Source organism: Cheilinus undulatus, linkage group 19 (genome assembly GCF_018320785.1).
Source record: "Cheilinus undulatus linkage group 19, ASM1832078v1, whole genome shotgun sequence".
Classification (NCBI taxonomy): domain Eukaryota; kingdom Metazoa; phylum Chordata; class Actinopteri; order Labriformes; family Labridae; genus Cheilinus; species Cheilinus undulatus.
In genome coordinates, this window is record NC_054883.1 from 36,964,955 (window position 1) to 36,987,522 (window position 22,568).

Here is a 22,568-nt window from a genome sequence, read left to right on the forward strand (position 1 = left end):
GACGTGCTCATTGTCCGGCTGCCTTATCTCTTCAGGGCCATTCCTCCTGAAGATCACTGGGACTGACAGAGCAGAAGCATAGGCATTCCTACAGAAATTTCTGGAGCAGGCAAAGCCCCCTGGGGTAAGTGTTGGCAATGCAAGCGGGGAAATTCTGTGGCTGTCTGGAGTATCCTTAACGCTCAGTAAGATTCAAAACCATGCTTTTTAATTACCATCGCTGGGATGTATCAAGGATGCTCCACAGATAAGGATGGTGAATGGAGGCTCTCGGCTAGACTCATCCTCTCTTGCTGCTGTTACAGCTGTAATGTATAGAGGTAGAGGAGCAATTTAAAGCACCCTTGGGACTGGATCGATGAGACGGCCCGTTTGTGTCCTAATGCATTACATTTGACAAGTGATTCCATATCTCAGGATGGATTGTTATTGTGTGACTGAGGCAGGACGGAAGTCTGATGTGAGGGTAAAAGCTTTCTGTTATGGAAGAAGAAAAAAATGTCTTAAATAAGTTCTGACAAAGTGGCACCTTCTACTACAGATTTGAATATTTAATGTTGATGATGAGTCTTTAATATTATATTCAGCACAAGCCAACCATCTAAAAGATAAATGATTGTGTGTCACACACTCACTACATTTCTTTTAAATGTTTCAGACAGACATGGGCGTAGCACGGGGGGGTGGAGGGTACTGATTCCCCAGGCCAACACTAGAGAGGGGCCCTTGAGATGCCTGTATGGAAGCCCATTTAGGTCAAATAAAAAGAAAAAAATGTGAAACTACAGCAATCCTTGAAAAAAATTTCTAAGTTATAATCATGAAATTAAAGATCATAATTGTAAGATAAAAGAGCATGATTGTAAGATAAAAAGTCATAATTATGAGTTAGAAAGTCAGAATTATGATATAAAAAGTCATAATGATAATATAAAAAGTCATGATTATGGGATAAAAAGTCAGAATTATGAGTTAGAAAGTCAGAATTATGATATAAAAAGTCAGAATTTTGATATAAAAAGTCATGATTATGAGTTTAAAAGTCAGAATTATGAATAAAAAGTCAGAATTATGATATAAAAAGTCAGAATTATGAATAAAAAGTCAGAATTATGATATAAAAAGTCATAATGATAACATAAAAAGTCATGATTATGAGTTAGAAAGTCAGAATTAGAGGAAAAAGTAATAATAATGAGATACAAAGCAAAGATTATGAATTAAAAAGTCTTATTTTGACATAAGCAGTTAGAATTTGTATCTTTGTATCTTTTAATAATGGTTTCTTTCTCCTCATTTTAAATTTTAATCTTATATTTATGACTTTGGACTCCTGTTTTTTATTCCCTTGGAAATGGGTTTCCATATGCCTACTACTAGGTGTGTTTTTATTTAATTTTTCTTAATAATTAGTGTCATTATTGTATCAAAAGTGACTGAATGAATCGGTCAACAGACTGAAATTTGTATCAAATGGAGTAAAATACAATTCTGGGGGGCCCCTCTCTTAAAAATGTCCCTATAGTGTGGTTCAGCACTACAAAATAATACATGTAAATTTAATTTAGCCGTAGTAAAAAGAAAATGCTCAAAAATGGAGAAATCATGGTTAAAAAATACATCAAAATGCATATACAGTGCTTAACAAATATATTAGACCACCTGTCATATTTGTCTCAAAGACCATTCAGAATCATGAAGCGCTTGAATGCGGACTCTTTCATTTTCAGTGAGCTCTCCACATTTTACCATTTTAAACAGGAATGAGGGATTTCAAGCTGAATTCACCCAAATTTGAGCCGGCTCACTGGGCTTCTCTGAGAAGTTTGAAATGAATCAAGCATAACATTCAACCACTAAAACTATTTTTTCTGTTCAGGAATGCAAGTAAATAACTATAATTCGACATATTCATCAAGAAATATTAATGTGCTTTACTGTTTTTGCAGTTTTTTTGTAAATCAGTACATTTTAAAATTCATGGATAATAATAATAATTATATTTTAGCATCAAGAAAATCATTTGGGTTTAAGAGCTTCTACATGTTGGTGTATTAACCATTGCAAAAACATAAAAAATGATTTTGGTAATTACCAATGCTGTTAATTCAGGGTAGCTGTGGCATAAACCTTTCTTTGGTTAGGGTACAGGTGGTCTAATAAATTTGTGAAGCACTGTATATTTGTGAAAATGATGCAATATTTGTTTCTTCTGCAGCTGCAGGTGTGAGGCAGGGCCGGTTTTAGTCATTTCAAGGCCCAGGGCAAAGACCAATAGGAGGCCCCTCCACCTTTCAGCTTAAAGCATCAATATTGAGAGGAAAAAAACAAATTAAAGCATCTTTTTTATATTAATAAAGCTACAGAACTCCAGTAAATGTCCCAATGTGAGAGATTAATACCCAAATAGCCAACCATAATTCATCAGCTCTTTGAAAAGCATCTCAGAGCTCATACTAATATTTTAACACGTCATTAGACCAGGTGGAACTTGCATAAATAAAAAATAAATGCTTATCATAAGTAACATATCCTTCCTCTAAACCAGTGGTTCTCAACCTTTTCAGCCTGTGACCCCCTAAATGAAGGTGCCAGAGACCGGGAACCACCACTGTACCTGAAGGTGGCTGAACACAGACATGCACATTCAAGAATAGTCATGTGCAGACAAGGCCATCCATAAGGAGAAATAATGGGACTTTCTGGAGCCCAGCCAAACTGGGGGCCAGCAAAATCATGGTCCATTGCTTGTCAATGAAACAAATATCTTTTTAATCCATTTGTGTATTAAGTAGCCCTCAAAAATGTAAACTCTATTGTTAAAAATTGAATTAAAATATATTAAAAACAGCTAAAATGGGTTAATAATGGCAAAAAAAAAAATGCTGGGAAAGGTGGTGAAATTGGATTTCAAAAGTAGCAGAAATGAGTAAGAATGGCCACAAATTTGATGAAAATGGTAAATATCACCAAAAAACTTTTTTTTTAAAATGGCTTAAAGGGTTACTTCAACATTTTGGCAAATTCACCCATTGCCATAATTCCTATAGTCTTAGTAATAGGTTCGTTACCTTCAGTTGTCGGTGCAAGCTAGTTTTAGATTGGCGCTGCTGAGTTTGGACCTGCTGTGCCAACTCAATGTAAGCAGACGGTATTCCGGCTTTCCCTCATCAAACTCATCAAACACACAATCCAACAACTCCAAAATGCTCTCGTGGACAAGTTGTGACCTGCACATAGGTTAATCCGTGATATTTCTCCACTGTGGGTAAATCTGTTAAAAAACAATGCATCTGTATCTATTCTACCTCTCAGCTGTAGAAAGCAGGGACCCCAGGTTTAGCAGAGTGCGGAGAACACACTACCATGATTTGGTACCAGATTTAGGCAAAAAAATAAATGCTTGGACTAAAAGTACAGACTAAAATGTGAGGACTTTTTATGGACTAAAACTAGGCTAAAATATTTTGAGGTTTCATTGACTAAAACCAGACTAAAACTAAAAAGGACAGAAATGACTAAAATGTGACTAAAACTTAAATGCATTTCATTTAAAAACGAGAAAAAAATTGCAGCCAAAATTAACACGTTAACAGACTAACAATGTCAAAACCTTCTAAAGTTTAATAGTTAATTATAAAATATGATATTGTGAGGCATAATTTAGATTTAAACAATACCTCAGTCTCCTGTAAAACAGCAAGAAAACCCTAAAATTATAACATAAATCTCAGCCCTCATAAATTAGGCTTTAAAAAGAACCAAACATATTTTTCATGCCCTTAATAGTGCTGTGCTAGTGTACACTGATGAAAAAAATGAAATATTGGTTATATCTTTTCAAAAGGTCTCCTGTACCTGATACAAATGTTTTAAAGCCCAGATAAAATTAAACAGATAAATCAAGACAAGTAGGTCCAAAGGATTGAAATTGAAAATGGCTGCAGAGAACATTTTTTACACTTTGGTCATCATATTCAATCAACATGATTTCAATTACATGGAAAAAGGTCAGGTACATTTATTTTTAAGATTGGTTTGAATTTAAATTACCACACCATTTTTACTGCTTTACAGTGCTGGTACCATTAATAAATAATTTAAACAACCCATTATAAAACAATAGGCTTGGCAATTACCTGTCCTAACACTGCTCTGATGTATGTTGATTTATTTATTAACGTATTGATTGGCAAGGTGGTCAGGGTGCTGGCCAGTAACCACCAGAGCATGTTCAACGGCCCTGACATGCATTTATACCTGCATGCACATCAGGAAACACAAGAAAAAAACCCTCTGGGTGTCAGAAAACATCAAACATCAAAGCAAGATGGTCCATGCCAAAGAGGGGTGTTAGAAATAATACATGACAAAACAATCTCCTCATGTTTATATCCCTGCATTGATAAGGAGGGATTATTTAGGTATTAACATAAAGCTCTGGTTAAAAATGCATGGTCTTTTCCACTCTGCATGTTGCTTTTTACACAAACAAGCCCACTGCTGCTCATGTGGGATTTTTACTATCATTGCTTCTAGCAGCAGCACTGGGCTCCGAAGTCAACACTATCCGCTTCTGTGCCAAGCATGAGACTTTTATTGCATATTACACAGCTTAATGAGGTAAGAGATTAAGATGTTGCCCTCACATTGCTGAGGCTTTATTAGCACATTGGATTCAGAATGACTCGGCTCGGCGGCTACCTCTGCTGGCTTTGTTTGGGCCGAGAGTGATGGAGTGTTTGATGATTATACCACAAATCTCTAATTTGGATGTAATTTCCAGCCATGGAATTTGCAGTTAGCACACAGGGATTTCATATGGCCTTATGGGTCGGCCAGACAGTTTTCATTTGATTTAAGTCAGGGGTTACTGCGTGATGTAATTATACTATGATGGTGTGGCTCTGCTAAGAAAGAGTCTAGATGTAACATTACTGTTGAAGCCCTTGAGAAAATGTACCTGAATTAAACCTCATTCTTGATAGTATTCGCAGCCCTATGGTTCATCTAATGAACGTACATTCATGCTGCAATTACTGTGCTATATAGCTTATCATTAGTGGCGAGGTTCACCATTCCCATTACGGATTCTAAATGTCTACCTACACGTTTCTACAAGGCTAGTCTCTCTGGTTTCATCTAGAAACATGCTCACTGAGTGATGACTGTAATGATCTACACACACTGTTACTACAGTAACCCTGTAGGGGTTGTAAATAGTAATTGGACCATAATCTTTAGAAGAGATTTATTTGAACCATTCGTCAAAACCCACCCTCTTTACTTCTCTCCTGGTTATCATTCAAATTCACTACCCTAATAAGCCATTCAGGAACCAAATTTTTGAAAATCTTGGGGTTTCACTCTTTCAATGCTAGTTTGACTACAAGCATTCACAAGTTTAAAAAAATAGATTAAATGCAAATTTCTTGATTAATATGGCAAATTATAGTTATTTACTTACATTCCTGAACAGAAAAATGAGTTTTAGTGGTTGAATGTTATGCTTGATTCATTTCAAACTTCTCAGAGAAGCCCAGTGAGCCGGCTCAAATTTGGGTGAATTCAGTTTGAAATCCCTCATTCCTGTTCAAAATGGTAAAACGTGGAGAGCTCACTGAAAATGAAAGAGTCCGCACTGAGTCTGCACTGAGAGCTGCAACCTAAGAGCATATATAAGCGCTCCACACCTGGCACAGCACTGATTGATTCACCCTCAGTGAATGCCCTGTGTGATCCCCCTCACAGCTATATTCTACTGTTTCAATAGAAGCATGTTTATGGCAAAACAAGGACTTTTTATATGTTTCCCATCTGAGGATGGCGTTGTTGTATATGACAAGAAGAGACATGCATATGAATAATTTTTTTTTTAACCATAGACCGTAGGCACCTCATTTTTCATCTAGAAGCCCCCCATTGTTCCATTCTAATGATGCTATCCCTGCCTTCATAGCTCTTACAGAACATTTTCTAGCAAGCCTGGGACTTGAATGACTTTCCAGAGTCTTTAAAGATTAAATCCAAATTGGTAACACCAATATCAGCTGTCTTTTTATCCATTTATAATCCATTTTTTAATCATTCCTGCAATTAGCCAAGCATTCTGCGATATTGTCTGTTTGTATCCCAGAGCACATTGTTACTAAGCTGTGACAATCAAAAACAGGCTGTTCCATCATCACGTCGTGCTTTGCTGAACAGCACATGTGCACAAACTTATGAACTGCAGAAAACCTGAATGATTCCTCAAATTCCCAAAAGTGCAGGAATTTTTTTGTAAAAATGTGAATATTTTCAAGACTTTTTGTCAGAAAATGATTAATATTTTATTCTTTAGCCCCAAAGAGATAGGCCCTAAGTCTGTGCAAAAAAAGAACTTGGTCATTTATGTTTACTGTGTTTTAATTTGTGGTTAATTTTTTTTTTTCTTTTAATTTTCTTTAGAGTTCCATAACTTTTTAAAAATTCAAGTGAAATTTCTGCAGCACAAATATTCTTAGAGCCCAGGTTGTCCTAAAGAAAAGGATGTTTAGAGCTTGACTGTGCACCACAGGGTTGAAGTTTTACAGGCATTTCAAGACAAAAAAGTCCACATGAGACACAATGACGAAAAAAAAAAAGCTCAGTGCTCAGAGGGTTAAAGGGGCTCAGCTAGCCTCTCAGCTGAGTACTAGATCCTCTTGATTCTTCATTCATCTGACTAGATGACGCCAGACACTAGGGGGTTCGCAGGACTGAGAATTTGTGTTATTAATTGCCTCCATGTCTCATAAATCTGTTAAGCTTTTTGGTAAAGTGTAGGGATTATATTCAATATATGTAGAGATTTTCTGATGGTAATTGCAGCGTACATGTCCATTTAGAGGTTTCAAATACTAATTTCCTCTTTTTCCATTCATTCCTGTAGCCTACACCCGCTTCCTGACCCCAAATGGACATTCGGGATCACATGATTGCAAACAGCCTACGTATATGCGAACTATGTGGGTCTCAATATCACTGAAGCATCTTTATATCTTTATGCAGATGATACCCTTGTTTACTGTCCTGTCATCACTATTACCACAGATAAAACACATTTTAATAACCATGTCAGCATTTCTCCTTCCTATAACATCTTCACATGGCACACCTAGTGAGTTTGTGGCCTTTTATCAGTACATTGATGTCTCAATAGATGAAAAGCGTTCTTTTAAATCCAACATTGGACATCTTTTGGGGAAAATTAAATTAAACCTTGGGTTGTTTTTTGTAACAGCTGTTTCATGTTCAATACCAGGAAAAGGCTTGTTTCCTCCACCTTCTTACCTCACCTGGATTATGGTCACTTTGTTTAAATGAAAGCCTCTGCCAGGTCTGTACTGATGTTGGAAGATCTATCAAGAACCACTGAGACTCGTAACAGACTGTAAACCTCACTCTCCATTGCATTGTAAACTCTCTGGCTAACTGGTCATGGATATGCAGACTTTTGCTTTGGTACAACTTTATTTATCCATCCTTGAATTGCTGCCAATGTATTTATCTTCCCACGGAGCATACAGAGCTTGACAAAAAGACACTCTTATTCTGCCCCCTCAACCTGGAACACGCTACAGCAGCATCTAAAGCTGTCCATCTCGGTCCCACTGGGGGGAATTTAAACATATTTTAAGGACACTGAGGAAGGCATCTCTGGATTTTTCCTTTTTTTCAGTGTTTAACCTGCTTCTACTTGGTGCTCTTTCTTGAATATTGTATCTACTTTATGGATAAATCTTTCTAAAACAATTGTTGTTTCTGTGTCTGAAACAGGCTTGTCCTAGGAATGATACACCATGTCTCAATGAGATAACCTGTATAAATGAAGGTTGAATTCAGAAGGAAAAACACCCCTACTCCACATTCCAGCTCATGCGTTGCAGGTCTAGGGTTTTTGGTGGAGGTGATTTGAGTCAGTTTATCAGACACATTTATTTAGTATGAGCACTGAAAACCTTTTCAGTTGCTGCTTTGATTGCTTTGGGGCATTTATAGGTGAAAAAAATCCATCACAGCCAATCTATGTAAACCATTGATTAGTTTGAACACCAGCCGACCCAGACCTTTACCTTATTGATCTGGTCATACATTGCATTTGCACTATTAAACATATTTTTTTTCTAAATGTACTTTTGAACAGTTTAAGTGCTTATCAATCCAAAATTGTCAGGCTTTAGGGGCATCAGGGGTCAAGTAGTTTGTTCAAATACTAGATGTACTGAGGCTGTTGCCCTTGAAACAGGCAGTCAAGATTAAAATCCATCCTGTGGCTCCTTTTCCACATCATTTTAGACTCATCCAGTGGAAATCTTAGCCTAGACATATCAGAGCTGAACAGTGACCACCTACTTCTTTAAGGCTCTGGTTTCACAAGTAAATTTCTCCACTCAAATACTAATGCATGTTGTAAAATCCTTATATCAGGCACAACCAGGGGCTCGTGGTAACTCTACTATCCATCTGAACAGTACTCTAGGCCAGTGGTTCTCAACTGGTGGGTCGGGACTCAAAAATGGGTTACAAAGGTCTTTCAATTGGGTTTCGAATGCATACAAGGAAAAAAATTGAAAAAAGTCTATGTACAAAAGCCCCAAGTGGATAAACAGTAAATTCACAGCTTTTTGATAGCTTTAATATTTTTGCAGTAAAACATGTCTAACATGTTCTCATACATTTACCATTTCCTCTCATAAATCACATATTCTGTGTTGTCATTTGTGGAACTGTTTGCCTGTTTATGAATTACATTTTTGACCATAAAAAAATCTATTGTGGCAACCAAATTTAGAGACTTGGTTGCCCTAGATCAGTGGTTTTCAACTGGTCAGGCATCGGGACCCACCACTGCCTCCTCAAGAGAAATCACGACCCAATAATAATAAAAAAAAAAAATCTTAATTTATTTAACGAATGGTAATTTATCAGTAGCACTGGTTAATCAGTATTCCTGGCTACCATTACATCATGAAGACAAAGAGCACATCTTTGCAGAAGGATTTGCATGCATACATCCGATTTTACTCAATTTTCCCAAGATATCTTGAAATCTTGGTAACTTCTCAAAGAATTTCCTTGTTTTCTTGGGTAAAACAGCTTTTTTCCCAACAAAAGGAGGATAAATAGGTAGAAATCCTGAAAAATTTTTTTTTTTTACTCATAATCACAGAAAAAAATTTTAAAAAATCATGTATGAAATTACTGTAGGTCCATTTAAGGCTTTCATAGATAGAGTTTTTGTCACTTTTTTCCTGGCACACATTTGTGACCCACCAAAAAGAGCTTCGCGACCCACTTTTGGGTCCGGACCCACCAGTTGAGAACCACTGCCCTAGATTGTGGTGCATCAATATATAAGTATGTTAGCATAACACCTATATATGAAACTCTCATTTCATACCAAATAAAGACCAGAGGGTTAAGGGACTCCAACCACACTGAAATATAATTTTCAATACCACCAGAATAATATCATCACTTGTCATTTCAGATTGAAAAGGTTCACATGTAGAGCTTTGAAGATTTGTGAGTGAGCGCTGAGAGAGTTCAGCTTTTCCCAGAGCTGTGACTGGAGGCTAGATAGAAGGATTTACTTCAGCTTCTATATTAACCTTGGAGGTGAGGGCCTCTGCCTCCTCAGGTCATAATGCTGCCCAGTATCTGTGGTGCATCACCACGCTGCAGGGATGTTATGGGTGGGCAGTATTGATTGGGTGGGGTGTAAAGGCAACCAGCATGGGAGTTCACAACCGAGATACTGTATTTCAACAATCTTGATCTGGACGCTCTGTGTAGTGGGCGCCACATCTTTGTGTCCAGGTCTTAATTTTGTGAAGAAAAAGGGGGGAGAAAGGGTGAGACTTCAACCTCATGGATAAGATGTGGACCCTTGATCTTTGGGGCTGTGAAGTGCGACCCTGAGTTTTATTGGAACCAGTGTTTAAAGGAGCAGTCCAGTGGGGAGACAGAGCTGTTTGACCTCATAAACTCCGGCATTGATTACATGTTATTAAATGTTTACAGCCCTTGTGAGTCAAGCACTTATGTTGGGATTTATGGAATTCCCAAAGGCTGAACTGTAAATGTAAAGGTTTGGAGTGGAGAATGCAATAAGTGCTCTTTCTCTTTGCTCTCGGTTCAGGAGGGTTGAAGAACCCCAAGTGGTTTAGCCAAAAAGGTTAAATGCTATTTTAACTGACCTTTGCTTCCCTAAGAGAAGACTTTCTGACATGCTTTGACAACTATACACAGCTTGGGTAGAAAAAAAAACAAAACCAAAACAAAAACAGCAACAGCAGTGAAGAACAACAAATTGCCAGTGCAGGGTCTGAGTCAAGAATCCCTGGTGAGAATAGCAGATGCAGCTGTTTATGATGCTGTCATGGTTGCTAGCAGCAACAAAGCTAAAGATGCACCTGCTCCTGTTGACCATCACATCCTGACTGGTCCCAGTCCCTGCAGCACCAAGGCATATAACAATTTGCCTGCAGATTCCATGGTTGTTGATTAAACTTAGCTGTGTAATATTGCAGAAAATGTAATTAAAGCATTACTAATTAAAAATCCTTTGCTTTACAGTTATTGGCACTTTCAAAACTCAAAGTAGCAGCTTCGTCTGTTCCTTTAACTTCAAAATATGATGATCTAACTCCCAGTGTAGAATCATCTTTGCCTTTTCAGGCTTCAGTGTCAAAAAGCTATTTTCAAATGTGCAATCCTTGTGTGTCTAAATGAAACATTAAGGCTTTCTATATTTGATCCACACCAAGCGGACATTTTCTGTCATCCCAACTAGCAGCACTGATCACTCCCTTAATAGTAATGGTTATCCTATAAACAGTCTTGGCTTTGTCACATTAAAACACAAACACGCCTTAACCAATTCACCCCCCGTTAATCCAAACTAACATCCTATCCTCCCATTATCTACACCACTTATCCCATTTGGGGTCACGGGGGCTGAAGCAATCCAATTGGGTGAGAGGTAGGGTACAGCCTGGACTAGACGCCATTCAATCACAGAGCTGACATACTGAGACAAATAACCAGCCATGCTCACACTGCCAATTTAGTCACCGTTTAACCTAATGAGCATGTCTTTGGTTTGAATGGGGTGAACATGCAAAGTCATCATAGAAAGGCCCTATCCCAAAGGGGGATTTGATCCAGGAACCTTTTTGGAACAATGCTAGCCTAAAAGCAGATGGAGACGCCCGCTTCCATGTTTCTCACTGGTGAATCTATCCTGCACAGCTCCCATCTGAACAGTTTAGCCTAGTCGGTAGGGGCGCAGGCGCAGCTTGGTAGCAGCTATGTCCCGTGTTTGTTGCTCTGATTGGCCCACAAAGATGTGACAGACAGAAGGTTCATCCAATCACACTCTGAGTTTTTTTCAGAGCCTCTGCCCTTTCTCAAATGCTTAGTATTGAAAGTTTTCCAGATGGATGTGTGAAACAAATCTGTAGTGGCGATTTGTTCTTGTCTATTAACAAACAATTTCAAAACTCAAAAATCAAACCGACCACTGTGGCCCGGGGATAGTAGATCTTACGCAGGATCAAAAATTTCAATGTCCATGCAAAAACTACAACTTTTGAGGCGTTTATTCACAAAGGTTCCTCACAAACAATTGGCATTCTCCAGGTGTCTTTGACTCATGCCTTCCTGGTAAAAAACCATTCACCTTCCCCGGTGCACGCCCATCCTATCCTACCTGCCCATAATACAGACATCACCTTGTGCCAAACAACCAAATATATCAAAACAAAAGCCCCAATCAATAATGAATTACTCTATATGATAACATTAGCTGTATCAAAATTAATCCTTAAATTCTCCCCGAACAAATAATGAATAAATGTAATAATAATGTGAATAACTACAACAAAATCCATCTGGCATGTCAGGTTAATGCTAGCCCCTATGAAGCTCCAAATCCAGCCTTGCACTCATTTTTTTGTCTCCTGATTTTGGCTTCACATCAAGACTGTACATCCGTGCACACAAGATACTGGGGCTTTCCTGAAACATGAGTGTCCATGAGTGTCCAGCGAAAAAGTCCATAAGCCCAGTCAAATCTTTACTATTTGTCTCCACAAGTCAACCATGCTGTTGGATGGGCAGCAGGAAGCCAGCACTTCACTAGGCTTGTCTATTGTTGTAGACCCAAGACACCTTCAGAGGGCTGGACAGTGATCTTTAGCATCCCAGAGCCACCCCCCCCGGGCCGGCTCTTACTGCCCACCATGCCAACACATCTCTTTCTTACCTACGCTACATGATGGTCAAACAGCATTTGCAACAGATCCAGGCTAAGCAAGAGGGTAGGAGAAGCAGAGCTTGGGTGAGGTGCCTAGCACTTACCCCTGCTGGACTGGGCTGACACTCTACCTCCCCCTTCTACCTACCAACGAACAACTCATAATTACACCTTCAAAAGACCCAAGCTTATTAATGGTGGGGGTCAGACTGTCAGCCAAGATGGGACAAGACTCTTGTTGCTTAGTCTAAGGGGAGAACATGCAAACTCTGCACAGAGAGGTCCTGACCTGGAAGCAAACCAGCAACCTTCTTGCTGTTAGGCAACAGCATTAATCCCTGTACCGCCATGCAGCCCCCTAAAGCAACATTTTGGACTTTAAAATAAGATGAGGATGGAAGAAAGACAGATTTAAAGCAGCTGGAATCGAGTTTTATGACCGTCTACACCAAACAACCATGACCCAGAAGTGCTCCCAACCCTAGCAGAGTCTGATGATTTTATTCTGACTTTGGAAATCTGTCTGTAACTTTGAAGTTGCTTAAAAAGTTGCCAGGTGTAAAGCCAGGATATGAGTGTCAGCTGTTGCAGAAGTAAAATGTACTAGCAGTGTCATATTTGCACAAATTGTTGCACACATTCTTGATCAACCTGCTGTTTTTGATGATTTAGCAGGTTAAAACATGCTGTTATTAGTGTAAAAACTCACTTGTCAAAAACCTATTTCTTTTATAAAGGTTAGATTTACTGTTATGATACTTGACATACATGCAGCTAAGATCTGCTTGGATGCCAAGTGACTCATGCCTGCCAAGGTTAGTAAAGGTTCTTGTGGTTTGTGTGATTGCCATGGTTCTTCTTCCATAATTCTATCACTAAGTAAGCTTATAACCAGCTGGTATCCTTATCATATCATTAGGTGTGAAAGGAGCCTCTGCTCCACACATGACCTAACTCTAAAGTTCAAACAGCTTGAGGATATAAATAAATCTACCGGTGGACCAACCAGCTTGGCTAGTGTGAGTGGATTGACTTACAAACACTGCTTGCTTCGGTGGTGTGAGAGGCTTATCCCGTCGGATTCTCGCTGCCATTCTGCAGCACGTCGGCTGGAGGCCATATTTAGCAGCAGACGCTGACATGCTTGACCTCTGCCGGTGAGACACACAAGCAGGATTACCTGGTTATACGCTCCTGATTCCCTAATCCCAGATCTGTCTCGCAAAGATTAGCACTCAGGAAATCAACCACATGCAAGGCCGAAAAGTGACACGCCTTGACTCCCACCCTCTCCTCAGTACCTCCCACCCAACTGTTTATTTTTTTTTCCCTTGAACTGCACTGAAACTAGCTGTTAGTAAATAGCTGTGTGAGCGGCCGGGTTTAAAATATTCAGTGAGCTATTTCCAGCCTCCCCAAACATTGCTCTCATTAGATAATGATTTTTGCACAAGCATGGAGGGGAGAAGTGTTGTTTGCTTGGTTTTATCAGAATGAAACACCATGAACATGGTATTTGTGTGTCTTTGCCACATGACTGAAACAACCAGGTCTCCTCTTCGACAATATAGCAACACTTAAAATGAGTTCTTAAAGGAATATCAGGATTTACTCATAATTGCAAGCATTTTTTAAAATTCTACTTGAGACTTACAGACATTAATTTGACATGAAGTTCGTTTCACATTTATCACCATAGATCAGAGCAATGCAGGGCAGGGAACATTATTCTCATTTGTTTCTCCCTGTGACTTTGTGTCTTGAGGGGTTCACTGTATCATAAAGCCATTAATTCCTGCAGAGACTTGGCAGAGAGACACATTAGAGTTCAGCAAATTACTGTCTTTCATTGACTCACAGTACTTAAAGAGATAATCAAAAGATGCTGCCGGAAGCCCCACTCACATGGGATTCATTTAACCTGGGACCTCCGGTGATTTTGGAAGCACACCCCAAATTTGGCCAGTCACTATATGTACATGCATACTAAAGCTGAGCTGCAGCTATGGCTTGTTTAGCATTAGGTATAAAAGCACAGGAGAAGAACTGATTTACTGACAGAAGCATGTCCACCTTTGTTGGTAACATGTGCTTTATAGAGTCTTATGGGCCTTCTTCCTGTTGACCCTGTATACAATTTAGCAAGCATTAAACTAGTTGTATGTTGAACACTGAAAATGACTTCTGCTATGCATTTAGGCTCATCTACTTCCAGATCAAGGATGCTGTAGAGCAGGGGTGTCAAACTCAGTCACAGCAGGGGCTGGATTCTGGATTCAGGTCTAACCTGAGGGCCTAACTGGGTCAACATTTAACCATAACTGTCAACCTCATTTTCACCATTAACAAAAAATGAAAAAAGCACTGATGATAAATCATTTGGAAATTCAAAAAAGTAAAAATGAAAAGTTTGAGATGCAAAATTGAAAATATGAAATAAAACACAAATTAATTTTCCCCCCACATTTGTGACTTTTTAAGAAATCTTTCTTACTCTTTACTTTTTCAGATTTTTAGCTTAACAAGGTTTTTTTTTAATTATCAAGTTGAAGTTTACATTTTTATACTGGAGGAAATCTGTAGACCTCATACTGGTGGGCCAGTTAGAATGCAAATATGATAAGATCTCAAGGGACGGATATAATTGTTCCGTGGGCCGGATTTGGCCCCCGGGCCTTGAGTTTGACAACTGTGCTGTAGAGCATGCACTGAACATGTGGTCAAGTTTAGGTCCAATTTGGGTGTACAGTGCCCATAAAAAAAATTATTCAACCCCTTTTACTCTTTTGTTGATTTTATAAATCAGTCATGGCCAATATAATTTTGGCATTTTTGACCAAAGAATTTACAAAAAACAAGACTAGGTTAAAACCTAATATATATGGTTGACTACATCTATCTCAGATGCCTGTTAAAGTGCCTGACTGAATTGTGTGTTCTGGCAGAATTACTGTTTGTTTGGGTTTGTAATTGTGCTGTCCCTAATGTCTGTGGGCTGGGAATTGAAGGGTCGCCACCACTTTGGCTTTGAAATTTGAAAATGTAAGATTTTTTTCAACCCATGATTTATTTACCCAAAAGATAATTTGTTTCTGAACTTAAAAAGGGCTGTTCACACCGGATCATTGTGCAACCTGACAGAGGTTGAGCAGTCTCAGTCTGACTGAGATCTATCCGCACAGACTCAGTGCTGTGATTGCAGCCAATGGTGCATCTACTAACTACTGGCTTGAAGGGGGTGAATATTTACGCAGCCATTTATTTTACCTTACATATTTTTAATCAATTGACATTACATTGCATAAATCTGTGTTCACTTTGACAATAGAGAGGGTTTTTTTTTAATTTATTTAGTCAAAAAAGCCTAATTATATAATATAAATATTATAATAATAATTTGACCATAAACCAACAAAAGGGTAAAACATCCAAGGGGGTGACTCTTTTTATAGGTACTGTAAATTTGCATCGTATTGGCTACGTTATTACAGTTAAAGGACCTTTATTTTGCTGAAATGTAATTGGTAATTTGCCCTGCAAATTTATCTATGCACATTACAGACGTGGCTGTTTTGCACATGGATAAAATAGACCAGCAATCTCTGCAATTTTTGCAATTTTCAGAGGTCCTTGGCAAAACACATCCAGAGCAAATGGGGCCTAAATACGGAACATTTGTGGCACCTGATAGGACAAGTAACACGTCTTTGATGGAGTCTATTTCAATTTCAATTTTAATTTGCTTTATTGGCATGAACAGATCAGTTACCAAAGCAATGTAAAAAGGAAAAATGCATTAGATATTTACACATGATATAAATTTGCATATTAAATAATTCCACAAATAGTCAATGCATAATAAAATAAATAAAATAAAATAATAAAAAAAATCTGACTAGTTTGATAAAACAGTAAGACTAAAAAAAAAACAGAATCAAAAAAAGAAAATTGAAAAATAAAATCAGTGTGTTTGTTGGGAAGAAACTGATTGGTTGTCCCTCAGACTATGGCAGGATCGAATGTATTTAGCAGCACCTATACAGATGATTCTGTGTTCTCCTCACATGTATGTCGTTTTATGTTCAGCCTGTAGTGAATGAAAGTGAGGAACCCTTTGTTTGATGAATGAATTCTCTTCTGATGTGTTCATATTTGTGATGTGTTTCTGTTTCTACCTGGCTCTGTGAACAGAGCTGACACAGTCTGTCCTCTCTAGGGTCTTATCGAGTCTACATTTAACCTTTTGTTTTTCATTACAGTCAATAAATCAGGGTGTCTGTAAATTACATGCAAAAGTTGACAAAGTCATAAATGTCCTTGATCTGAGGACCACATTTTTATGGATACTGAATTTCACTGAATGTCCTGATAATCATGAACATCTTCGGAATTCATACACCCCGGCAGTACAATCAGCTGAAACCCTTTTGATTGAATTAATGATTCTCATCAATCAGACAACAATCACAGCCCTCTCTCTCTCTCTCAACAAAGCCATCTATTTAAACCCAGTTCACCTGCTAGCACGCTGGTCCTCGCCTCATCCAGGGAGCTCCACTAGGTCACAGCGGAGGTGCTGGCCAAACAACAGGTTCTGCTTGTCAGTATGTGAGGCGTGTTCCATGAATTTAGAGCGATCTTTGGTGTTATAGAACATAATGAGAGTTCCCTCCTGAGGAACACACTGTGTGGGAGACGAGAAGCTGAAACAAGAGCCGCATACAGATCAAGACGCCTGAAACATTTGTGAACAGCCTCACTTCTCAGTGGAAGAGCATCGTGTTGCTCCGAGATTATGGAGCCTCATACTCTCAAAGGGAGAGACAAAGTTTTGTGCTGAAGCAGCCATGACTGAAGGACAGAAGAATTCTTTATCTAGTAGTGACACTGATGATTAAGACCAAGCTATCTAGTGCACAGAAAATATCACAAAGTAAACTTTATGCCTTCTTGCATCAAGAATTTTTCTCGAGAATGGAATGTTGGACTCTTAAAAACAAGGCTATCTACACATTCATCCTATCAAGGCCACTGTATGTGTTTAAGGGTTGTCAACGAGTTTACTGCTGCACCATTTTAATGTCAATGCCAAAGGGCCAAATTGTGTGCAAATGATCTGATATTGCCACTTTAACCTTTGAGATTACTAAAAATTCCATAAAAGGAGGAATAAGTTGCTTGTGCAATCATTTAAAGCAGAAGTGTCAAACTCAATCACAGCAGGGGCCAGATTCTGAATTTGGGTCTAACCTGAGGGCCTAACTGGGTCAGTATTCAACCACTGACTGTCAACCTAAATGATCTTGAGATTAAAAGGTTGACATGATAAGTTAAAAACTTAAAATCTGAGATAAAAAGTCAAACTTACAAGTTTTAAAGGTAAAAACATGACATTTAAAGTCAAAATATTGTTTTTAAAAGGCAAAGTATGAGATAGAAACCTAAAACCATGATTTTTAAGTCAAAATATGATAAAAAAAAAAAAAAAGTCAAAATCATGAGTTTAAAGGAAAAAAAAATGATATTAAAGTCAAAGTTAGGAGTAGAAATGGTCAGCAAAACTGAGATAAAATTCAAAATCATGATAATTAACAATCAAAATGTGAGATAAATATTCAAATCACGAGTTTAAAATGTCAAAATATTAGATAAAATTTCAAATTAATGACTTGAAAGTCAAAATGTGAACACTACTAAAAATCACGAGTTTTAAGGGGAAAAAACAAGATAAAAGTCAAAATTAGTTGTTGAAAAAGGTCAAAACATAAAATAAAAGTCAAAATCCTGACTTTAAAAGGTCAAACTAGGATTCAATGTAAAATCATGAATCTTAAAGGTTAAAATATGAGATAAAAAGTAAAAGTTATGACATGTAAAGGTTAAAATATGAAATATATATATATTTTATTTTTACCGTTTACTTTTTCTAATTTTAATGACTCAGCAAGGATGTTATAAATCATCAAGGTTAAGTTTACATTTTTATACTGAAGGAAATCTGCAGACCTCATACTGGTGGGCCAGTTATAATAAAAATATCAAATGATCTGGGGGGCCGGGTATAACTGTACCACGAGCCGGATTTGGCCCCCAGGCCTTGAGTTTGACACCCCTGATTTAAAGTATGAAGCTTTATGTTTTTGGGCCACATCTTCCCCTGGTGCCTCCAAATAACTAAAATCATTCCAGGTTTAGCAAGGGTTTGGGGTTCTGCAAGGACTTGGTTTGCAGGTCAAGAGAGTGAAAGTTTGGATTCTGTTTTCATTTTGAAGCTTAGGAGCCATTAGTGTACTCAAGTGTGTGCAAATGGAGTAGATTGCATATGATGTTTGTGAGTTGAGTGGCTGAAAGGCCAAAAAGGGCATTTTAAGAGCTGCTGTTTACCCTGTATGGTTACTACTTTAAATAAAAGCACATTCAAATTAAATAAAGTAATGCATTTTAATAAAGGCAGGTCTCATTAAGAGGCTTCAACATGTGTCCAAGAATGACTGAATAGTACAAGTATAGGTACCAGAGTGAGAAGTTTAAAGATCAGCTGAACTCATACATGTGTTTTCATCCACAGAGTCTCTTACATGATGGTTTGGATAAAGACAGAAGAAATTTAAACCTCAGTGAGTGACAGGAGGCACGGGGACAACGCTACTGCTTCTGATGAACGACAAAGGTATTTTATTTCCACATATGATGTGAAATAATAACGCCATAATATTGTACACAAAAGGTTGAGTGGGCTGCACGACCGCGCAGGGGTTAGCGCTGCTGCCTCACAGCAAGAAGGTCCCTGGTTCGCTTTCCGGTCAGGGCCTTTCTGTGCAGAGTTTCCATGTCCTCCCCGTGCATATGTGGGGTTAATTGATGATTCTGAATTGGCCCTAGGTGTGAATGTGAGCGTTCCTAGTTGTCTGTCTATATGTCAGCCCTGTGAACGACTGGCGACCAGTCAATCACAGGGCTGCCAGTCAAAGGTCAGACCAGACCAGTCAAGGGTCTCTGCTTCTTGCCCAATGACAGCCGGGATAGGCTCCAGCCCCCCCGATGACCCTCAACGGGATAAGCGGTGTAGAAAATGGACAGATGGGCAAAAGTTTAAGCTTAGGCCATAGTTGGCATTTAAGGGCATTTCATAAGGAAGGTTATGAGCTGTAGCAACATTATTCTGATAACACACATTATATGTTTCTATCGATTGCTTTGGCCTAAAATAGAAACAGTTCTTATATCCAAGCCACTTTATCTTTCTCTGGCCTTATTCAAAAAGCCCAGATCTTTTCAGTAGAGCTGTTGTGTGTGAACTTGACTGACTGGGGTACCTTATTCAGTCTGTTTGGTGAATCTCTAGTCAAGAGAGTCAGGTGAATCATCCTCCTTACCAGCTTTAAAACGATTTCCTATTTTGTCTGAGTAACCAAAGCAGGAGCTAAGATAGTTTGTGCTCTTTAGAACAGTCGCTCTAAAGGCTCGGTTATGCTTTCTGCGTGGACGGCTGCACAGACAAACACTGATGCAGAATTATGATGTGGAAACGTCTGGTGCATTTATACCTATCATTGGCTTCCTCTTCGCTGTTAAAGCTAGGGGGCACTGTCTTTAAAAATTATTAATCTTCAAGAGTTGTTTACATCACGGAGAACCATGAAGAGGAGCTGCTGTGATGACTGTTGTTACAGCATAAAAGAGAGAGGAGATTGTCCGTGCAGCCACTTAATTTAGAGAGGAAGGACGAGGGGGAGTACAACATTCTTGTAGGGCCAATGCGAGAGACAGATGTGGAAGTACATTTCCGGTACTTTCGTATGTCTTCCCACAGGTTCCATGACCTGCTGCACCACATTCGACCTTTTATAAACCATTCATCTACTCATTCTTGCCCTGTAATATTGTCAGAGAGACTTTTGCTGTGACTCTTTGCATTCTAGAAAGAAGAATCATACAGGTGTAATATTTTCTGACTTCTGTCACCAAAAGCTCCTACAAAATCAGCCATTTTGACATCTGCCGTGTCTGCGTCTGTAGAATTGTAGATGATGTGCGCAACCAGATGAAAATTGGCCACACGGGACCCCCTGCGAAGGGGGGAGGTCTTAATATTTGACATCACGTTCAATGCACGGACACTCGCGACCTCGTGCATGCATCAAGCATAAAACAGGCTTAAGGTTGGGAGGTGGTTTCTGCTCTGACGTTGTTGAAATTAGATGTACATATTTTCTTGCAACCATGATAAGAAACATAATATATTTAGCCAACCTAAAAGATGGAAAAAAATAAAATATTTTAGATATGAAGTCATATTTATGAGAAATCAAACTCAGAATGTCAGAGTTTAAAAGGTTTGAAATTTACATGGTAAACTTGAAATTTCAAAGTTTAGAAAGTCTTAACTTTTGACACTAGAAACAAAAAAAAAAAAAAAGTTTTGAAAATTGTCATTTTTGCAACAGTGAGAGTAAAACATTTATAAGAAACCACACTAAAAATATTGGTTTTACCTTTATAGTCTCAAAAGGTCTACGTTTTGGTCTACATTAACAACTTTAAAAGTAAAAAGAAATTATTTCTTGATGGCTAAGGATTTTTATTTTATTTAACCTTCATTAAGCTAGTCCCATTGAAATCAAGGAAGGCCTGACCAAGAATGGTAGAAATACAGTTTCAACAACACGTGTGCTCAAACTCACAACAATACACAATAAATGTAAGCAACAATAATAAGATAATTATCAGTTAAACCAGTGGCATTCGGATGATTTTTGTAACCTGAGAATTTGGAGTTTTTGAAAATTAACAGATCCAGAAAATTGATGTTTAATTTTTCCAAGTGGCTTATGAGGGGCTTCGCTTTTTTTAGATATGAGTAGGTGTGCCCACAGGAAAAAAGGTTGGGCCACTGCTTTAGACATAGAGATGGACAGAAAAACCTCTTTTACAAGGAGTATTTTCCCGGGATCTAACAGTAGCTGACTTTACAGAATGACAACATAACATTACTTTTTGCTACTATGAACACTACCAGGACATCACAAATTGTCAACAGTATGTTATCTTTGTCCATATATGGGTAAATTTATAATTTCTAAAGGCACGGTAATATGGGACATCTTTTTCCTGTTGTGTTCTTTAAGTAGCTTTATTTTTTTGCTGTTTCTTTGCTTAAAAATAGGTGTTCTTAAAAACTAAAACAAGTGCTGTTTTATTAGGGCAAAAGGCATTATCACAATTCCTTTGACTGATCCTGAGATCCTCATTACTCAATAGACCACTTTTGCACAAATTTCAAATAATTAGATACTGTTTTGCTACTATAAGAGGCAACCACAACCATGAAACAGATTTATTTGCACTTTATTTTGTATTATTTCATGTCCAACTCCTGACATCCAGAAAACGTCCCATACATGAGGAAAATGCTCACCAGGCTTTAGACAAAGGCTTTTTAAATTCCTGCCTGCTGCTTTTTCTCTTTGTATTTTTTCTCCTTTTTTATTCATTTTCTTGAATTTTTCACTACTTTTGGGAGACAAAAGTAGCTTATGTATGAAGAATGTTTACATTTTTCAACTTTGACTGCTTGACATAGTCATAACCAGCTCGAACATGGCCTTTTTGGTAGCATTTCTTCATGCAGAAATCACTACTTGCCCCCCGAGGGGAGTTCTCTACTGCTGTCTGACATCATCTGCGAAGAGCCAATGGACAAAGTGAGTACAACGCAGCATATGTCATGGTATTGGTTAAATCTTGGTCATCTTGCTGTCATGATCATGGGAGACCAAGTCATCATTCAAATTTAAACTTCCTTTCATACAGAGCTGCTAAATTCCACTCTGCTAAGAGGAATTCTGTGTTTAAGGCTCTGAAAGATCATTTTCTATCAGCATTACCTGTCTGCCGTCTTTGGTTTGAAAGACAATTTGAGTGATGCAGGTGTCTCCACAATAACTCCTCTTTATGTGAATGACTTCTGACAGTGTCGATTTCCACAGAACACTTTAGTTTTGGCTCGGGGCTTCTTTCCTGCTCGTCTCATCTGCAGAGAATCCCTTTTAGGTGATGTCGCTGTCGAAAAACGCACCTGTCACTTTACGTTTTATCAAACTGTCTTGACTCAGCATAATGAGAGAAGCTCTTCAATCCAACAGCAAAATGTTACTTGTATCTACGCCAGTGCTGCCTTTGAACTATCAGTGTTTAACCATCTGAAAGGGTTTAAAGAGATGCTGAAAATGATCCTCGGGCCTGTAGACATTGTATAGGTTTGTTGCTGTGTCTGGGACACAAA

At 38.3% G+C, this 22,568-nt stretch overlaps 1 protein-coding gene across 2 annotated transcripts in view; it reads left to right on the forward strand.

Annotated features, from left to right (window-relative positions):
• The window catches only part of LOC121527507 (cadherin-18), a 435,713-nt gene that overhangs the window by 155,834 nt on the left and 257,311 nt on the right, over positions 1–22,568 (forward strand). For both annotated transcript variants that reach the window (XM_041814503.1, XM_041814504.1), the window contains exon 4: positions 18,852–18,953. The gene's annotated coding sequence lies outside the window, so the exon portion shown is untranslated. The remainder of the gene's footprint in view (positions 1–18,851; positions 18,954–22,568) is intronic.